This window comes from Plecotus auritus (genome assembly GCF_963455305.1).
Source record: "Plecotus auritus genome assembly, chromosome: X".
Lineage (NCBI taxonomy): Eukaryota > Metazoa > Chordata > Mammalia > Chiroptera > Vespertilionidae > Plecotus > Plecotus auritus.
The window spans coordinates 95,240,935-95,248,855 of NC_137784.1; the positions used below are offsets into that span (position 1 = coordinate 95,240,935).

Genomic DNA, 7,921 nt, shown 5'->3' on the forward strand with positions numbered 1-7,921 from the left:
ACTACAACTGCATCAAGTTAATATTTATAAACTATGTTTAATTGTTTTATTAAGTAGAAATATAGTGAGATTTAGAGTTCAAAGAAAATGGCAAGGTATCAGAAATTAATACTTAGTTTAGATTTATTTTATATTACAGTTGGAATCTTTCAAGGAGTACACTAGATTTAATAATATGTTTTAATCTCTATGAATAAATAGAACTACTGGACTGTGAAATGACTAAGCAAATTGAAAAGTTCCATACATTTTTAATAGCTACAATGAGAAATTTTTATTATCTGCTGGGATCCATAAATGATCCACATGTCATTTTGAGAGTAATCTAAACTTGGATAGGACCAGGCATGTGTGTGTGTGTGTGTGTGTGTGTGTGTGTGTGTGTGTGTGTATGCAATTGGGGAGGCAGTAGAATTGATCATTGGAAGGAGTCAGAGAAGGGCAAAATATACATAAATGTATAGAGAAGGGACAGTTCAGGGAGCTGAGATATGTCTCAAGGGAAAGAGGCAAGTTCAGAAATATTGCATACTGAGGCTGTGGATACCACTGAATTGAGTTTTTCTGAAATGGTTGTGGTGGTAGTGGTGGTGGTGGTGGTGGTAGCGAGTGGCAAACACTCAGGAAAGACAATATTTCATCAAATACCATAGGAGATGAGATAAATAACTTAGGGTTGCAAAAATAAGTGAGACTATCTGATCAAGAGAGGATAGTGTAAACCCACCAATGAGGCCAAAAGGGAAATCTGGAACAAGAACCAAGTATTAAAAACAGAAAATACAGTTGCAAATGGTAAGGGTTCCTCCTTTTTTACAGCCATGTAGTAGTCTAGTATTCCATTGTGTAAATGTACCACAGCTTTTTTTTTTTAAAGGATTTTTATACTATATTAAAAAACACACAAAATAAAAAAAGGGATTGACCTAACTGGTTTGGCTCAGTGGATAGAGTGTCGGCCTGTGGACTGAAAGGTCCCAGGTTCGGTTCCGGTCAAGGGCATGTACCTTGATTGCAGGCACATCCCCAGTAGGGGGTGTGCAGAAGGCAGCTGATTGATGTTTCTCTCTCATCGATGTTTCTAACTCTCTATCCCTCTCCCTTCCTCTCTGTAAAAAATCAATAAAATATATTTAAAAAAAATAAATAACAAAGGGATTAATCAACATACATCTTAGTAGTCCTTCCAAGAGTCTCTGTACCCAACAGCCATGCAGACTGGCTTTCGCCTTTTTCTTCTCTGCTCAGCTTGCAGCTTGTAGCCCATGCTCTAGTTCTTAAAATCAAACTGGTTCCGCCAAATCCAGCACCCCAAATTTATCCAAACTGTAGAAACGTGCTTTTACTACCAGTCTACCAAAATACCTCCCATTCAGATCAAGGACAGCTTTAACTGCTGATTCAACTCTCTCAAATTCTAAAAATGTTCATACTGCTTCATCATCAGGGGCACCAGGAATTTCAAATACCACACATTTTCCAACTTTGTCATATTTTTCACACTCTTCCTTTGTTTCAACTTCTAACTCTTCATCTACCTCTCCTGCACTAACCATGTTCCTTAATAGGACCACTTTAGTAGGACATTTAAGTATTTCAATTAATCTGACTTCTTGGCTGCATCTTTCTCTGTGACTTTGCCCACAATGATCTTGCCTCCTCACTTGCTGGTTTTCTCCACTGATAATGCCATGCTCAGCCCTTGCGCATGCTTACCAAGACCATGAACACACACTTGGCCTTCCTGAAAGCCATACTTCTGCTTGATTTTATATGTTACTGTGCCATCCATGCTGGCGAGGAAGGAGTTGCCAGGGCCTGTTGGAGATCTGGGTCTGTCCTGTTCCTCATACACAGGGGGTTGGGGGGGCAGGGGAGAGGAATGGCAGCTTTAGAAGACTGTGAGCAAAGTCTTGAATCCTCTTCATAAGGAAATTCTTGGGGTAACTCTTTGTCTCTCTCTATAAGAGAAGTGGGTGGTGCGATGGCAGCTCCACCCATACTTCCTTTTCTCCTTTCTAACATAATCTTCATCTTCATTAGAATCTGGATCTGGTCACCTTGAAAACCCACTGGCTTCATGTCCATCTTTAGGCCTCTTTTCTCTCCTATTTCTTTTTGTCTTTCCAGCTCCTGCTGTCTCTGTCATTCTTCTTTGGGCGCTTCACCACTTTCTCATAATCATTAGGAAACATAGGATCATATTCATCAGCTAAGGGAATAAAAAGTTCTGCAGAAAATCCACTGGGTACAGGATCCTTTAGGCCAGTTGGGTGAGGCGGGGTGTCCACAATCTGCCGGCCATCTGAAGAGCCACCTCACTTTAGGTTGATTACCTAGGCAAGGACTACACTTTGTTTTGTTCTCTGGCTCTTTGCTTGAGAGCTGCCATCTTCACCTGAAGCTGAGACTGCAGAAGTTGGAAGTTTTTGGACCAGCATTCTGTTTTTGAGTCACTGGTCTCCACTCCCAGGTCATCTTACAGTGACATCTTTTTAGTTTAATGCTGGCCTGCCAGGCCCACTGTCCCCATGAGCTGCAGCAGTGTGCACCAAGGCCCAGGCGCCCTTGTGAGGGAAAGCTGAGCACACTGGGCATAAGCCCTGATGGTCTGGACCACCTGCACCAACCCCTATGGAGAGTCTGCAGGGTGCCTACGGACGCCTACCACAGCTTTTTTATACACTCATCTGCTGATGGGCACTTGGGCTGTTTCCAAATCTTAGGTATTGTAAATTGCGCTGCTATGAACATAGGGGTGCATATATTCTTTCTGATTGGTGTTTCTGGTTTTTTAGGATATATTACTGGAAGTGGGATCACTGGGTTAAATGACTGGAGAGTATTATGCTAAGCTAAATAAGCCAGTGAGAGAAAGATAAGTATTACATGATCTTACTCAAATGTGCAATCTAATGAACAAAATAAAATGATGAACAAAATAGATCCAGAGACATAGAAGCATGAAACAGACTGACGAATTTCAGAGGGAAAGTGAGGATGGGTTGGTGGGTGGGTGGAGAGTGATTGACCTGGGAACTTATATGCATACTAGAGGCCCGGTGCATGAAAATTTGTGCACTCAGGGAGGTCCCTCAGCACGGCCTGCACCCTCTCTCAATCTGGGACTCCTCAGGTAGGGTCCCTAGTCCTGGCCTGAGATCAGGGCCTATTGGGGCTTTCTTTCCCTGGGCTGCAGGCAGCTGGCCCCACCCCCACTGCTGCCACTGCTTTCCACATGTGCAATGCTGTCCCCCCTCCCCTGCCACCGGTGGGCTCTCTCTGCAGGCGACAGGCTGGGGTGCAATGACTTGGCTGGCCTGGGCCTCCCTCTTTCTTTGCTGGTGGGCAGGGCCAGCCCTGTGAGGGGCCATCTGCCTACCTGATCACCCCTAACCACTCGCCTACCTACCTGATCACTCCTAACTGCTGGTCTGCCTCCCTGATCACCCCTAACCACTCTGCCTGCCTGCCTGATTACCCCTATCCGCTTGCTTGGGGGTAGAGCCAGCCCAGCAAAAGGCCGTCTGCCTACCTGATCACCCCTAACCCCTCTGCCTGCCTGCCTGATTGCCCCTTACCGCTTGCTTGAGGGTGGGGCCAGCATTGACTTCCGGTTGGTCAGCCTCTGGTTGTTTCTGGTTGTTATGTCCCAGGGTTTTTATATATTAGGATATGCATAGCCCATGGACACAGACAATAGTGTGGTGAAGACCTGAAAGGGGCAGCTACAGGGTGGAGGGGGTCAATGGGGAAAAAGTAAGGGGGACATCTGTAATACTTTCAACAATAAAGGTAAATTATAAAAAAACCAGTAGTAAACCTAAAAAAACAAACAAAAACAACACAACAGAAAATACTGAGTAAGGATTTACATTAAGTCAATGGAGCATAAGTATTAAGTGAGATGGTGTGCCTGTAATTTGTCTATTCCATAGATAACTTGTATTCTGAGAGTCCCTTGTTCTTTAGTAAAATATTCCATAAACAATATTTAAAACTTTTATTTATTGATGAGAGAGAGAAAGAGGGAGAGAGAGAGAGAGAGAGAGAGAGAGAGAGATTTGTTGTTTCACTTATTTATGCATTCCTTAGTTACTTCTTGTATATGCCCTGACTGGAGTTCAAACTGCATCCTTGGCATATCGAGATGACACTCTAACCAACTGAGCTACCCAGCAAGGGCCTCTGCAATAAACATTTATTTAAGTTGGCATGATGTAAGCAAGGCAAAATTCCGACTCCTGAGGATATTGTCTTTGGAAGACCAATGGCAAAAAAAGTCACCTACTCTCCAGATAGTAGCAGCAGAAAGGTACTTATTATAAATCATACTCTATGTATAAAACATATTCTTTTTTAAAATATTAATTTATTTTTTTATTTTTTGAATTTATTGGGGTGACATTGGTTAATAAAATTATATAGGTTTCAAGTGTACAGTTCTACAATACATCATCTGTATATTGTATCGTGTGTTCATCACCCCAAGCCAAGACTCTTTCCATCACCATTCATTCCCCTTTTACCTTCTTCTATTCCTCCCCCTCTTCCCCTTCCCTTCTGGTAATCATCTTACTGCTGTTTGTGTCAATTAGGTTATTTTTTACTAGAAGCCTTGTGCATGTGCACTGGTGGGGTCCCTCAGCCTGGCCTGTGCCCTCTTCCAATCCGGGACCCCTCAGGGGATGTCAGAGAGCCAGTTTTGGCTCGATCCCCGCAGGCCAGGTCGAGGGACCCCACTGGTGCATGAATCCATGCACTGAGCCTCTAGTATGCATATAAGATCTTTGGTTAATCTCTTACCACCCTCTCCCCTCCCCCCTTCCCTCTGAGATTCATCAGTCTGTTCCATGTTTCCATGCCTGTGCATTGAGTGTCTGCCCCTCTGGTGGTCAGTGTGCATCATAGCTACTGATCAAAAAGTCAAACAGTCAAATGGTTGGCTGGTCGTTTAGGCTTTTATATATATATATAGATTAGTTCCTTCACCTTTTTCCCCAGCCCTCCAATCCCCTTCCCCTCTGACAGCTGTCAATCTGTTCTCTAAGTCTGTTTTTATTTTGTTTTTGTTCATTAGATTCCAAATATAAGTGAAATCATATGGTATTTGTCTTTCTCTGACTGGCTTACTTCTCTTAGTTTAGCATACTCTCCAGGTCCCTCCATGTGGTCACAAAGGGTAAAATTTCCTTCTTTATTATGGCCAAGTATTATTTCACTAGTGGCCTGGTGCACGAAATTCATGCATGGGGAAGGTTTCCCTCAGCCCGGCCTGCACCCTTTCCAATCTGGGACCCCTCAGGGGATGTCTGACTGGACATCCCTCTCACAATCTGGGACTGCTGGCTCCTAACTGTTCACCTGCCTGCCTGCCTAATCGCCCATAACCACTCTGCCTGCCAGCCTCATGGCCCCCAACTGTCCTCCCTAGCCTGCCTCATGGCCCCCAACTGACCCCCCTGCCAGCCTGATTGACCCCAACTGCCCCCCCTGCCAGCATGGTTGCCCCCAACTGCCCCCCCTGCCAGCCTGATCACCCCTAACTGCCTCTGCCTCGGCCCCACCACCATGGCTTTGTCTGGAAGGATGTCTGGAAGGTCTCCTGGTCTAATTAGCATATTACTCTTTTATTAGTATAGATAGATTATATAGGATAGGATTGCTTAAATGGGGGGAAAAGCCTTTTTCAGCAGGAGGAGATGCTCTTGGCAGAGAAAAACACATAATCCCTATATCTGGACTGATAGTCAGCCATATGTACTATACTGCCAAAGCGGTCTTTAAAAAATTGAACCGCTTTCTTTCACCTTACACCAAACAGCTGTTGCCCTTAAAACCCCTCCTCAGCCCCCACCTTAGGTTCTGCCTTCGTAGTTCATCAAGATTAGGTTCTGTTTGGTTGGTTTCTATGCCAGTCAGCATCAAAAGCTCTGCCTCCTAGGCAACCTTTGGCTCCTGGCACTTCACCCAGATTTGGTTCTGATTGGTCAGTTTCTATGCCAGTCAGCATCTCCGGGCCTATCTCTGGGTCTGATCAAAGAGGCAGGGCTGATCAGCAGCCCCTCCGAAGGCCCAGAGAGAAAGAGAGAGGCAATGGCTGATCAACAGCTGCCACTGAGGCTGCAGATCAGACCTTGCCTCTCTCTCTGCAGGTCTCTCTCTGGGCCTAATCCGCAGCCCCCTTGGCAGTCAGTGCTGGGTCACTGCCCTGGCATGGGCTGCAGTCAGTGCTGGGTCACCATGGCAACCCAGCACTGACTTCTGTCCTTATGGAACCTGGCTCTTTATATATATAGATTGTGTAAATGTACCACAAATTTGTTTATCCATGAATCTACTGATGGGCACTTGGGCTACTTCTAGATCTTAGCTATTGTAAATAGTGCTGCAATAAATATGAGTATGTATATTCTTCAAATGAGTGTTTCATGTTTCTTCGGATATATTCCCAGAAGTGGAATTGCTGCGTCATAAGGCAGTTCCATTTTTAATTTTTTGAGGTAACTCCATACTGCTTTCCATAGTGACTGCACGAATCTACATTATCATCAACAGTGTGTGAGGGTTCCCTTTTCTATACATCCTCACCAACACTTGTTGTTTGTTGGTTTATTGATGATAGCCATTCTGACAGGTGTAAGGTGATATCTCATTGTGATTTTATTGTTTTAATTTTTATTTATTTGTATTATTGTTTAAAGTATTACAAATAGTAGTATGTCTCCTTCCCCCCCCCACCATTTACCTCCCCCAGCCACCCCCCTCCACCCCCCAGCACATGACCTCACACCCCTCCCAGTGTCTGTGTCCATTGGTTATGCTTATATGTATGCATACAAGTCCTTTGGTTAATTTGCATTTCTCTGATGATTAGTGATGTTAAGCATCTTTTCATATGTCTATTGGCCATCTGTATGTCCTCTTTGGAGAAGTGTCTATTCAAGTCCTTTGACCATTTTTAAATTGTTTGCTTTTGATGTTGAAATTTATAAGTTCTTTATAAATTTTGGATATGAACCCCTTATCAAATGTATCACCTCCCATTCAGTAGGTTGTGTTTTTATTTTGTTGATGGTTTCCTTTGCTGTGCAAACCCTTTTTAGTTTGACGTAGTCCCATTTGTTTATTAGGAGATATCTTTCCACCATTTACAGGAAACCCAACCTCTTCCTCTACCCTTTTCAAGCAAAACTCTCTATAGGATTGGGAAATAGGAAATTAAGAGAGATTATAGGGATTATCTTACATAACTTGTCTCCTGTAAGTTGCTGGTGATTTCTTAAGTTGTCCTCATTTATGGAATAACATATTTTTTAGGTTCTGTTACAGCCAAAATCAAATCCATAATTTCAGTGGCTTATAAAAAGAACTTTTAAAATTAACCTTGTAAAGTCTTCTGGGTTCTAGGTGACTCTTCAATTCATATGTCTCCATATGTTGGCTCAACATTACAGGATGCTTCAATCAGTATGGCATTTTCATGAATAAATGCTTCTAAAATCATTGCAGTGGGAAAATATAGGCTGTAGTACAAAGCATTGACAAGTACTTCAACATACAAGTGATACATGCTACTTCTGCCCACATTTCATTAGTCAATGCTGTTCATATCACATGGCCACATCACATAACTTCAATGGGTAGCCTACCACAGATATTTTGTTTGTTTGAGGTTGGGGGGCAATGTACAGTGCAATATAAGTGAGTTTCTTATTTGGCTGATGATATATTAAAGTCATACTCCAACCCTTCTCTGGGTGAAAGGTTTCCTCAAATTTTGACTCCTGGGTAGCCTAACTATATCAGCCCCTCTTATACCAGATACTCTTTCATGTGGATTCAAGGGAACTGCTAAGGTCTTTATCAAGAACACACACTATAGTCCCTCCTTGCTTTGCTTCCACTAGCTGAACTGGCA

General features: G+C 43.3%; 1 pseudogene across 1 annotated transcript; it reads right to left on the reverse strand.

Annotated features, from left to right (window-relative positions):
- Positions 1-1,283: 1,283 nt before the first annotated feature.
- On the reverse strand, positions 1,284-7,573 carry LOC308240210 (splicing factor 45-like; annotated as a pseudogene). The gene is made up of 2 exons: positions 7,456-7,573; positions 1,284-2,478 (listed from the first exon to the last, which is right to left on the reverse strand). The product of its transcript is annotated as a splicing factor 45-like (transcript).
- Positions 7,574-7,921: the final 348 nt, after the last annotated feature.